The following is a 21058-nucleotide window of genomic DNA, read 5'->3' as shown; positions in this document are numbered from 1 at the left end:
AGGAAAACTGATAGAGGGTCAGCTCTTGGCACCGGAACAACCCAAAACATGTAGATACTTGACTGAAAATAAGAGAAGAAATCTATCAATAGATGGAGCTCTGCCAAGACCTGTCAGTTGGCCCTCATAGATGAACACAGCTACGAGGAGATACAGTCCTGTCACTCAGAGAGAGCATCACAGAGGATGCAGGCTCCATCCCTGCGTCAGGGACGCTGTTCTCCTTAAGCAAAGGCGATGTCCTCTTTCCCCTGGCCAACGAAGGAACTGTGTTTCACCTGGAGGCACCAGAGGAAGATGTGGCCTTCATGTTGGTGTCTCTGATGTCACAGGGCACACACAAACCTGCCCCACCACCCCAGGAGACCTGGGGCTCCAAAGAAGTCTCTTTGCATCAGGAAGAAGGTGGGAGAGAAGGTGCACTGTGTAGAGCTGGGTGTCTGCATTTCCGTGAGCCCTGACTCCGTGAGACAATGTCTGATATCAAACTAAAGCAAAGTAGGAGAGGAATTTTCTTATCAGTTTAGTAATATGTGAGTTCATCTAGTATATTGCAGTATAACCTGTTCCCCTGTCAAAATTCTATTTATGAAATATTTTTCTTTTTTTTTTTAAAGTGTAGTTGATTTACAATGATGTGTTAGTTTCTGGTATATAGTAGAGTGATTCCATTATATACATATTTTTTTTCAGACTCTTTTCCATTATAGGTTATTACAAGATATTGGTTATAGTTCCCTGTGCTGTATAGTAGTGGAGAAGGCAATGGCACCCCACTCCAGTACTCTTGCCTGGAAAATCCCATGAACGGAGGAGCCTGGTAGGCTGTGGTCCATGGGGTCGCTAAGAGTCGGACATGGCTGAGTGACTTCACTTTCACTTTTCACTTTCATATATTGGAGAAGGAAATGGCAACCCACTCCAGTGTTCTTGCTTGGAGAATCCCAGGGACGGGGGAGCCTGGTGGGCTGCCGTCTATGCGGTCGCAGAGAGTCGGACACGGCTGAAGCGACTTAGCAGCAGCAGCTGTATAGTAGATCCTTGTTGTTTATCTAATTTTATATATAGCAGTTTCTATCTGTTAATCCCATTCACCTAATTTGTCCCCCTCCTCCACACTTCCCCCCTCGGTAACCATAAGTTTGTTCTCTATGTCTGTAAGTCTTTTTCAGTTTTGTAAGTATTGTTCGTTTGTATAATTTTTTTTGATTCCACATCTAAATGATGTCATATGGTATTTGTCTCTGTCTGAGTTAACTTCACTTAGTATGATGCTCTTTAAGTCCATCCATCTTGCTGCAAATGGCATTATGTCATTCTTCTTCATGTCTGAGTAATACCCCATAATATGTAGGTGCCACATCTTCTTATCCATTCATCTGTTGATGGACATGTAGATTGCTTCCATACCTTGACTGTGGTCAATGGTGCTGCGGTGAACCCTGGGGTGCAGAGTTGCCCTGTTTTCCGGATGTATGCCCAGGAGTGGGATTGTGGGATCGTATGGTGACTCCGTGTAGTTTTTTAAGAAGCTCCATACTGTTCTCCATAGCAACTGCACCGAGTGAACCAGTTTTCTAAATCACACGGACCACAGAGGGAAATGAGGGAAGAGGCCTTTTGGGCTTCGATGCCCCGGTTTTGAGCCTGATCTCAGGAATCTGTGCCTTTGTTTTCTCATCTGGGAAATGGAGCCAGTGCCCTCCAATGGCAGGGCCATTCCCCAAATCAGAGAGCCTGTGCCTGGGGTCTTGCAGCTGGTGAACTCCCAGTGAAGATCCGTGTTGCCACCTTCATGCTGAGCACTGTCCTTCAACCCTCATCTGGTTAGAGGAGGAGGAAAGCTGATTCACTTAGGTACAAAATAGTGCTGGTCCTTGGTCATTTCTAGAGACAGTGCTGAAAAGGTTGCCATCCCACGTTGCCATTTATGAATATGATGATCTGGGAATGCAAAACTAATAGCAATTAATGCTTATAACAATAGTGGTAGATGTTATTCTAGCACGTTCTGACCACAGTGGCCGGTTCTGACAGTCACAGTACTTCGGACATGTCCTAATGGAGTGCTTTTCTCTCCTTCCAGAAGCATCTGGCATGTCGAAGTTCCACTGTCTTCCATGGGACTTCCTTTGTGAACAGCTTCCATTTGAAAGAGTTTTGTGAATACTTGGTTTCAGTCACGTCCCCAGCGAACACATTTGTCTTCTCATCTCCTGGAGCTCTTAAGGTTTGTGTTAAGTTTACCGTTTGTCTCATGAAGTTATTCTTAATTTTCAAGGATACTTTTAAGATGGAGTAATAGTCTTACCCTATTGCAATAAGAACTCTGGAAGTAGATTATGTACAGATTGTAATCCTTTGATTTCACCGGGAGACAGATATAAATGAGAAGAAATTCGATATGCTGTTTCTAATATCTATTATTATATACTCTGTGGGATGTTACAAGGATATTAGAAATAACATATCCCCTATGTTGGCATAAACAAGTTTTATTTCTGTGTTTGTAAATTCTAACTGAATAAATTCAATGAATTTATATTAAGTATGTACATATATCAGATTTGGTTAAGTACTTTCAATTAGCTAAGACTTTGCAGATAAATTATGCTTTGAAACATTGAAAATCAAAACTGTGTCTGTCAATATCAACTAGTGTTATCATTTTGACATTTTTCAACTTATACAATCTCAGTAGCCAAAATGTTTTCCTTTAGCCCTAACAAGGGGTACTCACTGTATGATTTATTATGGTAGAACATGGTGGTTGTTTAATGCGTATGTGTTAACAGCTTAAAAGATTACTAGCTATATTGTTGCTCACTTAAGGACAAAGCTTGCTAGCACAACAAGCATTTTATTTCAGAAACGCTTGCTCTGCTACTGAGATGCTACCAAGTAACTCGCTTTTATTTTGAAAGTACTTTCTGATATAAGACCCACCTAAAGGCTGAAATTAATCCACGCCTCTTTCATAGATGAAAAAATGATCAAGCACACAAATAAAGCTTTGTACACTGAGTGCACAAAAGCTAAACAAAGCATGGAAGAAGGAACGTAGTTCTTTCCCTGGAATGACATGTCTTTTTCCACAGGCGTTTATTTCATTCGGTTGGACTTTCATTCTGTCCACAGTGACAAATGTTTTCTCCCCTAAATAGCTCTCTACTATGTGTGTGTGTGTTTTTTTTAATTTCTTTTATTTCTACTGAGAAATCAAAGTGGATTTCACTTCCCTGCCGGGCTAGCCTCCAGTTTTCCCACTGTATCCTTCATTGCTGGGCCCCATGATTGACTTTCTTTGAAGGATGAGGCGTGTGTATGGGGGAGTGGGAAGATGGGAAGTTGTGTTTCCACCTTTAACTCTCCAGTCTGGTAAGACGCTATAGACGGAACAAAGAGTATCTGTATTAAAAAGAGGCGCTGGGAAGAACTTGACAAGTGACCCAAATGCCCTTGCCTACTCTGCAAGCAGGATCCCACTTGAACCATCTGAAACCAACAAGAATCTGTTTGTCTTCAGACCTTCATACTACGTATCCACTTTCCTTTTGAATCCTAATACAGATTCTCCTTTCTTAGAGCCTCCTTCTCTAAAAGCCTAAGGGATTCTTGAACTCCTCGCGCCACAGTTTATTTCTTCTGCCACCAGACAGGGAATGTGTTGGTCAGAGTCCCCCTGCATCATTACAGACTCAAGTCTCAAGTCATCCTTTTCCTCTTCAGGAGAGAGAAACACATTTTTCTGAACCTTTCCCATGAGATCGTACAACCCACAAATTTCTTTACCCTCAGAGTTTTGTTCTGAGTTTCTTAAATTCTCTACATTCTACTTAAGTTTGACAATGCAGACATGTTGCTGGAGCATTAAAAGTCATCTGTTGGTGCTCCTCAGTGGGGCTACTATTGACATTTTGAAGGGAGTGCTTCTTTTTTTAAAAAAAAAAAATTTTTTTTCTTGACATGGCACATGGGATGTTAATTCTCTGCCCAGGGATTGAACCTTCCCTGCTTGCATTGGAAGTGCAGAGTCTTAACCACTGGACCACTGGGGAGGTCCCAGGGGGATTTTTTTCTTTATGATGTAAGATCAGCCCACAGATTTTAGAAAGGTTAGCAGCCCTGCCTTCCAGAAACTGAAGACCAGCAGTGCCCCTGCCCCCAGTCCCTGGTCGGTGTGATAACCAGATTCAGACCTCCTCCTCACATCCCTATTGAGGAGGACCAGGACTGCCCAGACCACAGAGTCTCTAGCAAGAACTGAACATGCCAAAATGGGCAGAGTTGAGCAAATGGTGAGGTTGGCCCGGTCCCCACTTTTTAACTCTGGGTGCCACCCTCTTCCCACCCTATTGTTCTTCTGAAAACTCTGGGCTTGCATTGACTTTTCAGCTGTCTCAAATCACACCAACACGTGTATATGGATGCTCTTTTGAAGAACCAGAATTTCTGATTTGGTGTCTAGAGGGGGTTACTGTTGTTTGATATAGGAACATGGATCTGGGGGCGATAACCTCAGAACTCAGTGCAGGAAAATAGGAGAGTGGAGAGCTCTGGGGACCTACCGAAAGGAGAGGGCCCAGACCATGGCAGAAATGGTGGGGCTGGTGTCACAACGGTGACATCAGCTCAGTCACGGAGAGAGGGAAGGGGCAGAGCATCTGCAATCCACGGGGAGACTAGGAAAGGTAAGGAGCAAAGGAGTAGTTTTTCACTTGCATCTGTGCCATGCATCCCAGTTTCAGCTCTCTGCCCCGTGTCATAGGCTGACTTCAAGGATCAGCGTATAGGGATTTTAACGGGTCCTTTACTGCATTCAGAAAACTAAGATCATGGCATCTCGTCCCATCACTTCATGGAAAATAGATGGGGAGACAGTGGAAACAGTGTCAGACTTCATTTTTGGGGGCTCCAAAATCACTGCAGATGGTGGTTGCAGCCATGAAAATAAGACACTTACTCCTTGGAAGGAAAGTTATGACCAACCTAGATAGCATATTAAAAAGCAGAGACATCACTTTGCCAACAAAGGTCTGTCTGTTCAAGGTTATGGTTTTTCCAGTGGTCTTATATGGATGTGAGAGTTGAACTGTGAGGAAAGCTGAGCACTGAAAAATTGATGGTTTTGAAGTGTGGTGTTGGAGAAGACTCTTGCGAGTCCCTTGGACTGCAAGGAGATCCAACTAGTCCATCCTGAAGGAGATCAGTCCTGGGTGTTCATTGGAAGGACTGATGCTGAAGCTGAAACTCCAGTACTTTGGCCACCTCATGCAAAGAGTTGACTCCTTGGAAAAGACCCTGATGCTGGGAGGGATTGGGGGCAGGAGGAGAAGGGGACGACAGAGGGTGAGATGGCTGGATGGCATCACTGACTCGATGGTCATGGGTTTGAGTAAACTCCGGGAGTTGGTGATGGACGGGGAGGCCTGGCGTGCTGCGATTCATGGGGTCGCAAAGAGTTGGACACAACTGAGCAACTGAACTGAACTGAACTGAACTTACAGCAGCCAGAACTCTCTCTCCCATCAGACCTGATACGCCTTCCTCACCCACCTTCCATCCACATTTCTGTCTTGTCCCTCACTTACCTTCCGCCATCCCCCCCATCCCCTTTCATTCTTCCTGCATGCAGAGAATGGGGTCATGACTTGCTGCCTTTTATTTCTCTGGCTTCTTCCAAAACCTCAAGTGAGGCTCTCCATGAAAAGGAAAGGGCATAGAAACAGTGGGCTTTGGGAACTGTTTCCCATAAAAGCTTTGTTAAGGCTCTGATCTCTTGAGACATTAACCATTAATACCGGCACAACCTTTCCATAGGAAAACAAATTCTCATTTGCTGCTATTTTCTTTAACACAAGGAGTCATTGAATTCCCTAGTACAGAGTTTTGTTGTTGCTGAGTCACCAAGTCGTGTCTCTCTTTGCGACCCCATGGACTGTAGCCCACCAGGCCCCTCTGTCCGTGGGATCTCCCGGGCAAGAGTCCTGGGATGGATTGCCTTTCCTTCTCCATGGGATCTTCCCAATGCAGGGATTGAACACATGTCCCCTGCATTGGCAGGTGGATTCTTTACCACTGAGTCACCAGGGGAGCTTGTCATATAGTTTACTTAATAAGAAGATGAAGGGTATTTCGTGACTTAGAAATATAGTTTGGGGTATCTTGGTTGTTTTGTGGGTTACACGTACTGTCTGCCTTGGCTTGCACAAAATACAAATAGCAAGTGCAGAGTTGCACATGGGAACTAGACTAAAGGACTCTTTTTCTTTGCTTTCTGCTGAAATGAAGACTCCTACATAAGATTTAGCATCTATAAAAAAAGACTACTATTATAGAGACAGAAATAATGCCAAAGGCTCCCCTTAGCTTGTGTTGTTGAATTATTTAAAGCTTTATAGCCAAGTTTCTGGTCCTGCTGTTTTTTAGACATGGCGGTTTTCCTGTCCTCCCTTCTTGGGCATTCAGGACACTGAGTTCTATTTGGCTTCTCAGAGTTTCTCATTTCCTGAAGTGCACCACTAGCTCCATAAACATGAAAGAATAAATATTAGCTTTATGAGACCATGTTCCTCTACTAGTTGAAAAATAGCATATAATAAAAAATACAAGGATGTAATATTGAAAATTATAGGTCAATATGCTCTCTTATGGTGGGTATATATCTGATGCTCATGCATGGAGACTATGTTTTCAGAAAAATGGTGTGCTGTGTAATACCACTTGTGTCTGTGATATATTTTCTCCCTTCATGTTTAACAATATATCTCAAGTGAGTCTCGCCTCACACTAGGGAAATGTTTCCAACTTATTTACCACTATGATTTAAAAACCAAGGAAATGCTCTGACTCTTGCTATTAATTCTAAAAATTACATGTGATCCAAAGTTAAAATGTTTGGGGCTTACTTTCTTGCTGGAGGCCCCCAGCACCCAAGGAGTTACTTGGAATTGCATTAGAAAATGTCTAATGGCAATTTTGAATCTAAGAAGTTTTGTGAGGAATTTAAAATAAAAAGTCAGTTGTGGTCTTGCACAGCTAGTCAGTACTTTGTGCATGCTGTCGCTCAGTCGTGTCCGACTCTTTGAGACCCCATGGACTGTAACTCACCAGGTTCCTCTGTCCATGGAATTTTCTAGGCAAAAATACTGGAGCGGGTTGCCATTTCTTCCTCCAGGGGAATCTTCCCAACCCAGGGATCGAACCCACGTCTTTTGTATCTCCTGCATTGGCAGGCGGATTCCTTACCACTGTGACAATTGTTATTGTGAAATCCAGACTGTAATTACGCATGTTTAGCAGCAATGAAAATGTAAAATCCATTGATCATGCCCCTAAAGCTTCATATTCATACCCAGTAAGGAAGAAAAAGAGTAATCTTCGTGGATAGTGTGTGAGTTGAAACACTCATTTGGAAGCTACAGGATTCAGTATAATTACTAATATGTTCAGATAATTCACTTCCTTCTAGAAATGACTATCCATTTGCCAAAAGTGCCAGTGATTTGTATCAAGGACAGTTTCTTCTCTTATATTAATATTCCATTGTTCCTCTTGATAAAGATGGAAAATAATCAGCCTTGTATAGTCCAGGCTCAACAATAAGAAAATTGGACCTATTGGAATAGTTCCTTCTAATTGCCTGAATTTCTACAGGATGCTTCTTTTAAACCACAAAATTTTAAAATACATTAAATTTTATTATGAAGTAATTTAAACCTACAGAAAATAATAAAGTCTATTTACTGCCATGTTTTATTTTATTATTTTTATTTTTAGTAGATTTGTTTTCTTTCCAATTTTATAAACAATACATGTTGATTACATAAAACTAGCAATACATAAAAACATAAGGTAAAAATTAAAAACCACCAAAGATACCTACCCCCCCACCCCCGCAGAGATACCCATCATTATTAGCATTTTTATGTATTTCTTCCCAGTGTTTAGAGTTTTTTAAAATTGAGGTATAACTGACCTATCTCATTATGCTAATTCCAGGTACACAAGATAGTGATTCAGTATTTCTGTACATTGCAATATGATCACCATGATACGTCTAATTACCATCTGTCAACAGACAAAGATATTACGATATAACTAATTATATTTCCCATGCTGGACATTTCCTCCCTGAGGCTCACTTTTTCTTTTCTTTTTTGTAATTGGAAGATTGTACCTCTTTATCTTTCTCAACTGTTTCAGTCTTCCCTCAACGCCCTCCCCTCTGGTGATCACCCGTTCTGTTCTCTGTATCTGTGTCTTTTACATCTGCTCATTTGTTTTGGTTTTTAGATTCCATATATAAATGAACTCATGCAGCATTTGTCTTTCTTTGTCTGACTTATTTCACTGACCACATTACCCCCCAGGCCCACCCATGTTGTCATAAATGGCAAGATTTCATTCTTTTGTATGACTCATATTCCAGTTATACATGTACCACTTCCTTAATCCATCTATCTATTGATATTTAACATGTTTCCATATCTTGCCTATTATAAATAGCACTGCATTGAATATTGGGGTACATATATCTTTGCAAATCACTGTTTTTGTCAGAGTAACACCCAGAGGTGGAATTGCTGGATCATACGGTAGTTCTGTTTTATGAGAAACCTCCATATTACTTTCCATAGTGACTGTACCAATTTACATTCTCACCAACAGTTTTCTAGGGCTTCTTTTTCTCCACATCCTCACCAACACTTGTCTTTTGATAATAACCATTCCAACAGGTGTGAGGTGATAGCTCATGGTGATTTTACTTTGCATTTTCCTGATGACTGGTAATGTTGAGCATTTTTCATGTGTCTGTTGCTATCTATATGTCTTCTTTGAAAAAAAAAATGTTTCAGGTTCTCTGCACAGTTTTCAGTCAGTAGTTCATTTTTTGATGTTGAGTTATATGAGTTTTATATATTTGGGATATTTACCCTGTATCAGAGATTCATTTGCAAATATCTTCTCTCATTCACTAGGCAGCCTCTTCATTTTGTTAATAGTTTCCTTCATTGTGCAAAAGTTTTTTAGCTTGATGCAGTCCTGTTTTTAAAGTTTTACTTTTGTCTCCCTTTCCTAAGGAAACATATCCAGAAGGTTATTGCCAAGGTCAGTGTCAAAGGGTATACAGCCTATGTTTTCTTTGAGGAGTTTTGTGGTGTCAGGTTATTTAAGTTTTCAGTCCATTCTGAGTTTGTTTTTTGTGTGGTGTGAAAAGGTAGTCCAGTTTGGTTCTTTTGCATGGTGTCCAGTTTTCCCAACACCATTACTGAAGAGGCTGCCTAACCCCTGTTGTTTATTGTTGCCCCCTTTGTCACTGACTGCTGCCCGTATAAGCATAGGTGTACTCTTGGGCTCTCTATTCTATTCCTTTTATCTACGTGTCTGTCTGTGTGCCAGCACCATACTGTTTTGATGACGGTAGCTTTGTATAATAGCTTGAAACCAGGGAGCCTGATACTGCCAGCTTTACTGTATGTTTGCTTTTACCAATGAGATTTTTTCCTTTTATAGTTTTCATATTTCTAGTTGTACCATTTTGCTTAGAGAAATTCTTGTAACATTTTTTAAAAAGCCTGTTTCTGGGGCTCCCCAGGTGGCAGAGTTGTAAAGAATCCTGCCAGTGCAGGAGATGCTAGAGACACTGGTTCTATCTCTGGGTTGGGAAGATGCCCTGGAATAGGAAACAGCAACTCCCTCCAGCATTCTTGCCTGGAAAATTCCATGGGCAGTGGAGCCTCGTCCTTGGGGTCACAAAGAGTCAGACACAGCTGAGCACACAGATGCATGTAAATAAAGCCAGTTTCGTGGCCCTGGACTCCTTCAGCCTTTGCTTGTCTCTGAAACTCTTCATCCCTCCTCCAAATCTGAATTATGGCCTTGCTGAGTAATGTATTTTTAATTGTGGGTTGTTTTTTTTTTTTTTCCTTTCATCCCTCTGAAAATATAGTGTCATTCTTCTGACCTGCAGAATTTCTGCTGAAATGTTAGCTGATAGCCTTTTGTGAGTTCCCTTGTATGTAGTTGCTTTTCTCTTGTTGCTGTTAATATTTTCTATCTTTTGCCATTTTAATTTTAATGTATCTTGGTGTCGACATCTTCGGGTTCACCTTGTTTGATATTCTCTGAGCTTCCCAGAGTTGGATGTCCATTTCCTTTCCCACGTTAGGGAAATTTTTAGATATTATGTCTTCAAATCAGTTCTCTACCCCCTTTCTTTCTTTTTGGGGGAACCCTTAGAATGTTAGTACACTTGATATTGTCCCATAGATCTCTTGATGTATCCTCTTTTTTAAAATCTTTTTTTTTCCTTTTTTGGTTCAAATTGAGTGATTGCCGCTACTCTGTCTTCCAGCTTGCCGATCCTTTCCTCTGTATCATGAAATCTGTACTTTCCTTCTTTTTTATTTCAGTCATTGTATTCTTCACCTCTGCTTATTTCTTCTTTTTATTTTGTATGTCTCTGCTAAACGTTTTACCGTGTTCACCCATTCTTCACCCAAGTTCATTGAGCATCTTTATGATCATTGCCTTGAACTCTTCACTGGGTAGACGACTTGTCTCTACTTTGCTTAGCCCTTCTAAGATTTTACCTTGTTCCTTCATTTTGAACCTGTTCCTCTTTTGCCTTATTTTGCCTGTTCTCTGTTTTTGTTTATGTAAGTTAGGTAGGTCAATTGCATGTCCTGATCTTGGAAATGTGACCGTATTTATGTAGGAGACATCTACGGGGCCCAGGTGCACACTCCCTTCTGTTCACCCGAGCTAAATGATCTAGGGATTCCTCCCCATTGTGGGCTGCATGGGCCCTTCTGTTGGGGGCGGGGGACTGATTACTGGGGGTACACTGATGTGACAGGTCCCCAGCCTGTTGGATTGGAGACTCTGCCTAGTGCAGAGGCTGCTGGCCCCTGGTGGGCAGGGCTGTGTCCTGGTATAGCTGCCGGCACGACCCAGGAAGTCCAGGGCCTGGTGCTAGCCTGATGGTGGGTGAGGCTATGTCCCTGCAAGGCTGGCTGCTTGGAGTAGGGCAGCCCGGGACTGGTGCTGAACAGTTGACTAGTGAGGCCAGGTCCAGGCACCACTAAACTCGAGGGAGGACTCCAGCATGGTGTCTGTCAGCACTGGTGTTCTCATGGTAGAATAAACTCCTAAGAATGGCTCCTCCAGTGCCTCTGTCAGCCGGGTAAGTGCCAACAGCCTCTTGCCTCTCTGGAAGGCTCTCCAAGACCAGCAGATGTGTCTGAATCAGGCTCCTTTCCAGGTGCTTTTGATTTGGAACGTGCCCTTTAAGAGAAGAGTCTCTGTTGCCTGCAGCCTCTGGTTCTCTTGAATGCAAGCTCTGCTGTCCTTCAAAACCAGAAATTCTGACTCATGTTCCTGAGGCAGGACCCCCAAGCCCCAGCCTTTGAGTCCAGGGTTAGGCTCAGACTCCTTGCTCCTTGAGGGAAGTCTCTGCAGCTGTGATTATTCTCCTGTCTGTGCTACCTTCCTGAGGATGTGGGTCTTGACTATATGGCATCTCTGCCTCTCCTACTGATCTTGTTGTGGTTCCTTATTTATACCTTCTGTTGGAGAAGGTCCTTTTAAAAAAAGTTTAATTGGAGTATAGTTACTTTACTGTGTTAGTTTCTGTTGTACGATGAAGTGAATCAGCTATACGTATACATGTATCTTCTCCCTCTTGGACCCCCCTCCCATCCCCCCACCCAACCCCACCCGTCTCGGTCATCACAGATTCCCACCCACCATCTGTTTAACACACGGTGGTGTATATATGTCATTCCTAATCTTCCAGTTCATCCCACCCTCCTCCCCCCACCCCTGTGTCCACATGTCCGTCCATTCTCTACATCCGCATCTCTCTTCCTGCCCTGCGAATAGGTTCACCTGTTCCATTTTTCCATTTTCTATACGTTTGTCTGTTGTATATTAATATAGAATTTGTTTTTCTGTTTACTCTGCACAACAGACTCTCGGTTCATCCACATCACTACAAATGACCCAGTTGTGTTCCTTTTTATGGTTGAGTGTTGTTCCAATGCATATATGTACCATATCCTCTTTATCCATTCATCTGCTGATAGACATCTAGGTTGCTTCCATGTCCTGGGTATTGTGAATAGGGCTGCAGTGAACATTGGTATGCATGTGTCTTTTTAAACTATGATTTTTTTTCAGGGTATATGCCCTGTAGTGGGATTGCTGGGTCATATGGTAGTTCTGTTTTTAGTTTTTTTAAGGAAACTTCATAATGTTCTCCATAGTGCCTGCATCAATTTATATCCCTACTAATAGTACAAGAGGGTTCCCTTTTCTCCACCTCTTCTCCAGCATTTATTGTTTGTCGATTGTTTGATGATGGCCATTCTGACCTATGTGAAATGATAACTCATTGTAGTTTTGATCTGCATTTCTCTAGTAAGAAGTGAAGTTAAGCATCTTTTCATCTGTCTCTTGGTCATCTATCTCTGTGTCTGCTGTGGAGAAGTGTCCATTTAGGCCTTCCATCCTTTTTTTTTAATTTTTTATATTGATTTTGATAAATATATATTTTTATATATATAAAATATATCTTGATAAATATATATTTATATATATTAAATTTTTTATATATGAACTGTTTGTATTTTTGGGAGGTTAATCCCTTATCAGTTGCTTCCTTTGAAAAATAAACTCAGAGTGGATTAAAGAAGTAGATGTAAGCCCGGACACTCTCAAACTCTTAGAGGGAAACATAGGAAGAGCACTGTGACATAAATCACAGCTAGATCTTCTTTGACCCACCTGTTGCAGTAGTGAAAATAAAAACAGACAGAGGGGGCCTTTTAAACTAAAAGGCCTAATTAAACTGAAAAGCTTTTGCATAGCAAAGGAAACCATAAACAAGATGAAAATATAACCCTCCAAACCGGAGAAAATATTTGCAACCGAAAAAATCTTTTCAGCTAGTCTTCAGATTATTCTTATCCAGAGTTGCTCTGTGTTGTAATTTTAGTTCGCTGTGGGAGGATGTGAGCTCAGGTCTACCTACTCACTGTTTTGGCCACCATCCCCACTGCTATAGTACAAATGTTAATTCTGGATATCTATTTTTTTAAGTGAGAAAAAAAGTACCATTCTTTCTAATATTTAAACATCTCCATAGATAATATCACTTATAAGATTTTATATTTTATTCCATTTGTGTTATATGTTCTGTTTCCTTATCTAGTTATGTCTGTGTCAGTGTACATGGAATATTTCTTTCAGGTTTTCGTAGATGAGATCATACTGAATTTATACCTTTCAATTTGTTTTTCCTTAACAGTTTTCTTGGGGGGAAGTGGAGGGCAGGCCGTGTGGCTTGTGGAATCCTAGTTCCCCAATCAAGGGTTGAAGCCAGACCCTTGGCTATGAGAGTGTGGAGTCCTAATCACTGGACTGCCAGGGAATCCCAGCCGTTTGCTTTGTTTTTCTTTTTTCAGCTGTATCTGTTAACACATGGACATTTGACTCATTCACAGTAATTAGTTGTTGTGTGCACTTCCCTTCTCATAATGGAACATTTGCAGGTCGTCTTTTTTACCTGGACAGCCGCCTTCCCGTGCCCCGCATTCATTCATCGTTGTCTAGACGTGTAGCCTTGCAGCTGTGGGTTCGGTGTTTGGTGCAGGACCCTCCTTGCCATTGAATAGGCCCTTGAGAACTAGTTATTCTTTATACTAGAAACCCTTTTTATTTCCTTTCTGTCAACAAAGTTTTCTATTTTGTTTTGTTATTGCTGTTGTACCTCTGTCCTTTTCTACTGATTTTTTTCTGTGAGTAGTTTCTAATGTGGCTTTATTAATGCCATAGAAATGAAGTATAATTATGTCTGAACCATGAGAAAAGACAAAAGAAATAGAGCAGAGACTTAACAAGAGAGAATTAAAAAAAGGAAGAAGGGATTATGTCTAATTTTTAGCCTCTGAGATTCAATTGGTATTTCTCAGAGATAGTTTTTAAAGGGCATTTGCACAGTTTCTTGTTTTCCATCATCTCAGAGATCAGCTAGTTTGGGAAGCCTTTCTCTCCCATTAAACTAATCAAATACTTCCTTTTGTCTCTTAGTTTCATAATCACATTAGGAAAATATACATTATTTCTTTCAAAGTTAGATATAATGTTTCAAGATCTATCTCAAATTAAGTGTCTTTTAGTTTCTGGTGCCTCAAAAAATGGGAGCTATCAAAAATCCTCAAATGAATCTATATTTGTACTTTTTAATGGATTTTAGAGTTATTGTGTATTTTGCCTAGTATGTTCTGAATAAATATTTGGTGAATGGTTGAATAAATGAACAAAGTAATAAATATTTATAAAGGTAACAGTAATAAATATTTGTAGAAGTTATATGGTCATTTGACTTGGAGATATTTTAATGTTCCTGGTAATCATCTTCCATCTACTAAAACACTGAAGTTTAGCATTTAGAACTCCTGTGACTGAAAACTGAGGTCTTAAAGACCGGAGTTACCTGAGAATAAAAAATGTTATTATTCCCCAAAGTTACTAAAATAAAAGTCTCTATTTAGGGTTACCAGATTATTTAGGGCTTTAAAAGAAATGTCTACTCTCTCAAAATTTTGAGAGCCGTGTATCTCAATGTTTAGATGGGTCTCAAACTCTGTTACTCTAAAAATTAAAGGTTGTTTTAGTCCATTATATTTTTGTATATGACTGTGGGGTGAGCCAGTTGACATCACTAAAAAAATGAAACTTTGAAAAATCGAAGAGTAAAACCAATTATTTTTAGGACTGACAGAGCCTTTCTGGGGCTCAATTCTTATTCTTTTTAATTATTCCTTTCAAGGTACTGAAAATTATTGGACTGTAAGTGATCTTAGCACTTGCCAAAGTAATTTTCTATATAAAAAGATTAGTAAGTATTGAGAATTTCCTTTGGTTTCCCTTGCACACAATGCTCTGGTCTCTTCTGAAAGTCAAGTTTATAGAGTTTTCCCCTACGCTTAATCCTTATTTTTGTTGCATTTGATGGAGTTCTACTAACCTAAGATCTGTGCCAAGTTTAGTTTTCAGCAGACATTTGTCACTGAGTATGTCTTCAGAAAATAGGATTTCAGCCAGAAATTCTTGCCCACATTACCTAGAGCTGCTCTGCTGGCCATACTATTTAGGTCTTCCTGTATATCTGAAATCTGCAAGGAAATGCCTTTAAACCTTAACTCACATATGTTTTTATGTAGAATTTGTTCTGGTAGAACCAATATCCCCATTATGAGATTATTAGTGCTATTTTATAACAGTAAATGTATGATTTTTTATCAGTATCTGTCATAATTACAGATCTGCAGATGACTTTGGGTTCTCATTTGGCATACTTGTTAATAAATGTGCTGGAATCCCCACAAATTGCACACTGTTAATTTCTGGTGGATTTCACTTTAGGAAATGAAGTTGCTGCTCTGGCCATCTGTCTGCCTCCAAGTTGTGGCCTGGGGACTCAGCTCACGTTATCACCAGATCTGCAGCCTTCCTTGCCTTCCTCCCCTTTCCTCTGCAGGTCCATCCTCTCAGGGGTTGTGGTGGAGCCCCTGGGTTCTGACACTGTCCAAGAAGATGAAGCTGCAGAGGGAAATGAGGAAATGTGTCCAGTAATAGGCCTACCATCATCCTTCTGCATTTCCTTTTCTTTTTCTTTTATATCACAATCCACAGAACTTTAGAAAAATAAAAAGAATTAGGCCACCAGTGCTTGGTGGAAAGATTGGTCATGACATTGGATTATAAAATTTTCAAGAAGTATTTGTTCAAATTTGAAACATAAAGGAGAAGAATGAAAAAATTACTAAGTGTGGTTTTTAACTCACATTAGAGGATCATCAAATTCATACTGAGTAAACGAAAACTTGAATTTGGAGTCCTGAATATAGAAACAGCTATGCAAAATTTAAAGATAAGCAGTGCATTATCCCCCAAAGTGTTAAAGACAAAATTAGGTTAACAGGTCTAGGCAGAAAACAAAGCTAATAAGTGTTAGGAATTTAGAAAAATTGCAAATTTCAAGTGTGCTCTTAATACCTGAAACATAGTCATAAGTAATTAAGAATAAAGAACCTCAAGGATGCTTGTGAAAGAGACAAAATTAATACAGAGAAGCCTTCCTAATTTGGGTGAACTAGATAGAGCACACTTGTTAGAATTATGTGATGTTTCATTTCAAGGTAGTTAGGCACTCTCAATAAATGCAGTCGTATGAGCTTGTGGTTAATAAAAATCCCAATAACAAAAACAACAGCAAAAAACCCTATCTTGCCTTATGAATCCCTAATTTCTCCATAATAATTTTACTCTAAGATGATCTACATGGGGAGGAACAAACAAAAGTTTGCTTTTGATCATCCTAAGCAACAGATATTGATTTAGAAAACAGTGGATTCACCTGAAGTCAGTGGAGAAATTTATTTGAATATTGTTGTTGTTGTTCCTTAGTTACTAAGTCATGTCCAGCTTCTTTAGCAACCCCATGGACTGTAGCCCACCAGCCTCCTCTGTCCATGGGATTCTCCAGGCAAGAATACTGTATTGGGTTACCATTTCCTTCTCCAGGGGATCTTCCTGACCGGGGGATCAAACCTGCATCGCCTGCATTGCCCAGCTGATTGTTTACCACTTGGCCACCAGGGAAGCCCCTTATTTGCATATAGGGCTGTTAATGTACTTCTGTGACAAATTCATTATTATTTAAACTGAAAGGATGTTTTTTAAGATCATAGATGTATTGGTGCTGAAACCCAGAAAGATGATTTCCAAGTGACCGAGTAGTTTCACTGACACAGAACATTTTATTTCCTCTTAACAGTTAAGGTTTCACTCAAGAGGAAGAAGAATAAGACTTTAAAGTGCAGGGCACCCGACTCACACCTTGTGTCTCCCCTCAGAAAAGAGGTCACAGAGTGTGGACATCCCCAGCCTGGGAGAGATAAGTGGGAGGAAGAGATAAGGGCTAGGAGAGGTGATTCCTGACTGGCTTTCTGTTCTCCATTATGCCAGAATTTGGCATACAGTCAGTGTTTCTTTAATTTTATCTTTTGCTTCTATTGATAGCACAGGGCCTGTGTGTTGTGTCCTGTAGGGAGGAAGAGAGAGAGTTCTTTTATAAATAGACACAGGGAATGACTTCTTTTTATGAGAAAGACATTTTTCTGAATTCTTCCCTGAAAATATGGACAATATTTGAATAAATACTATAGGCGAAAGTTTTCCAGATAAAATGTCTAAGACCATTTCCATTCATTTGAAAATGTTCACACACACAAAGGACTGCTATTTGCTGAACAATACCATCCCTGTTAGAACTTCCATCCTAAATTTTAGCACAGAACGTATAATCCCAAAATAAAGATGAGTCAAGGGAACAGGATGTACTTTTCTTTTAATTTAAAAGAATTTTTTGTTGTTTTATTTTTATTAAAAAAAATTTTTTTTTCCATTTATTTTTATTAGTTGGAGGCTAGTTACTTTACAATATTGTAGTGGTTTTTGCCATACGTTGACAAGAATCAGCCATGGATTTACATGTATTCCCCATCCCGATCCCCCCTCCCGCCTCCCTCTCCACCCGATCCCCCTCTGGGTCTTCCCAGTGCACCAGCCCTGAGCACCCGTCTCATGCATCCAACCTGGGCTGGTGATCTGTTTCACCCTTGATAGTATACTTGTTTCAATGCTCTTCTCTCTGAACATCCCACCCTCACCTTCTCCCACAGAGTCCAAAAGTCTGTTCTGTACATCTGTGTCTCTTTTTCTGTTTTGCATATAGGGTTATCGTTACCATCTTTCTAAATTCCATATATATGCGTTAGTATACTGTATTGGTCTCTATCTTTCTGGCTTACTTCACTCTGTATAATGGGCTCCAGTTTCATCCATCTCATTAGAACTGATTCAAATGAATTCTTTTTAATGGCTGAGTAATACTCCATGGTGTATATGTACCACAGCTTCCTTATCCATTCATCTGCTGATGGGCATCTAGGTTGCTTCCATGTCCTGGCTATTATAAACAGTGCTGCGATGAACATTGGGGTGCACGTGTCTCTTTCAGATCTGGTTTCCTTGGTATGTATGTTGTTGTTGTTTTAAAATTCTGGGTAAAAATTAATCAATATCAGTTTCCTAGAATTATCAGAAGTGTATATATTTGAAAACTCAAAGGACAGTGTTCATCATAGAATGGGTCAATATTCAACATTCTATAGCCCAGTTTTCTTCTCAGAAGCATTTACTAAATTGAAAGTCAAAGATATAACATTAAGAAATTCTACTTGTGTTTAAAATATCTATTTGTAAAAATGATAATACAGGCACTGTAGGAAAAACAATTTACAAAAATGTATTTCTACTTATGCATTTCTCAGCAAAGTAAGACATAACTCACATAACACATCCTCCTGTCTCTTTTCCTGAGCATCTCTGTCATTTATGAAAAGATGTGGCTGCTTTTAATTTATTGATTGAAAATGTTAAAAATTGCATTTTTAGAATGAATATTGAAAAAGGATGTGGCAGGTGCAAATAGGACTAACTCTCATTATATTGCACTTAGAACTTTTTTTTTCCTAAAATTACCTCACTCAGCTTCATTTTGCTTATGTCCTGGGGGGTGTGCATAGAATGTTGCTCATGGTAGGCTGTGATTTAAATGTTTGCTAAACAAATAAATAAGAAAATCAATTAAAGGTGACCTGCAAAGGTGAATTTCCAAAAACCCCATACTTTCAGTGGGCTAAATATCAGATGGTGAGGGCATTGGAACCATAATGCTATATGTTCTCATTTCCATTTCTTCTCCAAAGCCCCACTCTGTTTATTGCTGTGGCATCTGGCAGGCTTTCTTTTCTGGGCCCAGCAGGCTCCATGCCGTGTGTTCGTATTTTCCTGGAATGAAAGTCAAGGAAATACCATTTCTAAAAATATGCTTTATGAGTTTTTTAAAATAATATTTCCTTTCTACTAGCTCATTCACTTAGGGGTCTTGATAAATGACACATAATGCACAGAAAAAGAAAAAAAGAAATCACAGTGAGTCTAATGTTATCTGTGCAACAAACGTAACAATTCCCTTCAAGTGTGCAAACAGTGTCCTCCTCTTCTGTTTCTGAGACATCTTATTTTTATGGGTTGATGGCCACAGGCACTCCATGCTCACCAGAAATAGTAGCTGAAACATTTACTCAGTGCTTATTTATATCAAGAATTCTTCTTTACATATATTAGCAAGTGTAGCCCTTTAAGGATCCTGTGCAGAAGGTGCTGGGCTTCCCTGATGGCTCAGACGGTGAAGAATCTGCCTGCCACGCAAGAGACCTGGGTTCGATTCCTGGGTCAGGAAGATCCCCTGGAGAAGAGAATGGCTATCCAGTCTGGTATTCTCACAGTATTCTTGCCTGGAAAATTCCATGGACAGAGGAACCTGGCAGGCTACAGTACATGGGGTCTCAAATGTATAAGTATATACACATAGAAGGTATTATTTATCATTTTAACTTTACAGATAAGGAAATTTAGACATAGACTCTTTATTTTAAAACTTTAAATAAATTCAAATAAATTTTTAAAAAGCCATGTCAAGTTCACATGGCTAGTAACTTAAGAGGTTGGGATTGCTTTCTTTTTCCTTTTTTTTCCTTTGAACTTTTTCCTTTTATTTATTGGACTTTCCCTGGTGGCTCAGATGGTAAAGCTTCTGCCTGCAGTGCAGGAAACATGGGTTTGATCCCTGAGTCAGGAAGACTGCCTGGAGAAGGGAATGACTACCCACTCCAGTATTCTTGTCTGGAGAAGCCCATGGACAGAGAGCCTGGCACGGTGCAGTCTATGGGGTCAGTAACAGTTGGACATGACTGAGCAACTACTGCTTTCTTTTTTTTCCTTTGAACTTTTCCCTTTTCTTTTTAAATTTGTTTGTTATTACTGTGAAAGACTCATTTTTTAAGGATTTTTTTTTCCTTTGGCAGCATTTTATTATAGAAATATTTAACCATACAGAAAAGTTGAAAGAAATTTATAGTGGGCACTCAGATGCTTACCTCTACACATCTCTCTCTTCATCCGTGAATCCACTATATTCTTGGAAACATTTCTCAGTAAGTGGTAGACATCTCTACAGTTATCCCAAATACTTTGGCATATGTACCATTACTAGAATTCCAAGTTTATGATTTTTTATATGTTCTTATTTTTTAAGTAAAATTGTTAGGTTAAAATTCACCTATCTACATAAAATTCACAGATCTTAAGTGTCTATTTCCATGAGTTCTAACAAATACATAGACCTGTGCTATCCAGGTGTGTATCACCCCCAGAAAGTTCCCTCATACTCTTTCCCAGCACATCTCAACCTCCACCCACTTCCCAGAGTAAATCAATTCTAGTTTTAGTGCGTGTTGTCTCACTTTAGTCATGACCAACTCTTTGAGACACAATTCCATGAACAGAGGAACTTGGCATGCTATATGGGGTCTCAGAGTAAGAAACAACTGATCTTCTAACACTTTTACTAGTTCTAGAACTCCACAGAAATAGATTCATATACTGCATACTCTTGTGTCCGGTTTCTTTTACATAGTATGTTTTTGAGATTGTTCTTGAGTCTATCAGTAGTTCATTTCTGTCTCCTGCTTAGTGAAGTCTGATTGTGTGAATATCTCACGGTGTGTTTATCCATTCTTCTATGGATGGGCACCTGTGCTCTCTTCAGGCTCTGACTGTTATGAATAAAGTTGCTATGCACATTCTTAATCAAGTCTTTTGTGGCCCTAGGGATTCATTTCTATTAGGTCAGTATCGAAACGTGGAATTTTAGTCGTAGGTAGGTGTAGTTTTAGAAGAATTCTTTGTCCAAAGTATCTGCACCACTTTATATCCACACCAACACTAAATGATAGTTTTAGTTGTTACATACCCTCAGCAGCATTTGGTCTTGTCAATCTCTTTAATTTTAGCCATTCTGGTAAGCTAGAATTGGCTTTGTAGTGATATAATTGCATATATATATTGCATATATAATTGC

At 39.8% G+C, this 21058-nt stretch overlaps 1 protein-coding gene across 1 annotated transcript in view; it reads left to right on the top strand.

Moving 5' to 3' along the window:
* Nucleotides 1-21058, top strand: part of ENOX1 (ecto-NOX disulfide-thiol exchanger 1) — a 477511-nt gene that overhangs the window by 149893 nt on the left and 306560 nt on the right. Inside the window, exon 2 of the mRNA XM_043891694.1 lies at nucleotides 2087-2230. The gene's annotated coding sequence lies outside the window, so the exon portion shown is untranslated. The remainder of the gene's footprint in view (nucleotides 1-2086; nucleotides 2231-21058) is intronic.

This window comes from Cervus elaphus, chromosome 30, assembly GCF_910594005.1.
Source record: "Cervus elaphus chromosome 30, mCerEla1.1, whole genome shotgun sequence".
Taxonomy (NCBI): domain Eukaryota; kingdom Metazoa; phylum Chordata; class Mammalia; order Artiodactyla; family Cervidae; genus Cervus; species Cervus elaphus.
The sequence above is the reverse complement of the archived record's forward strand: the minus strand, read 5'-3'. Positions and strand labels throughout refer to the sequence as shown.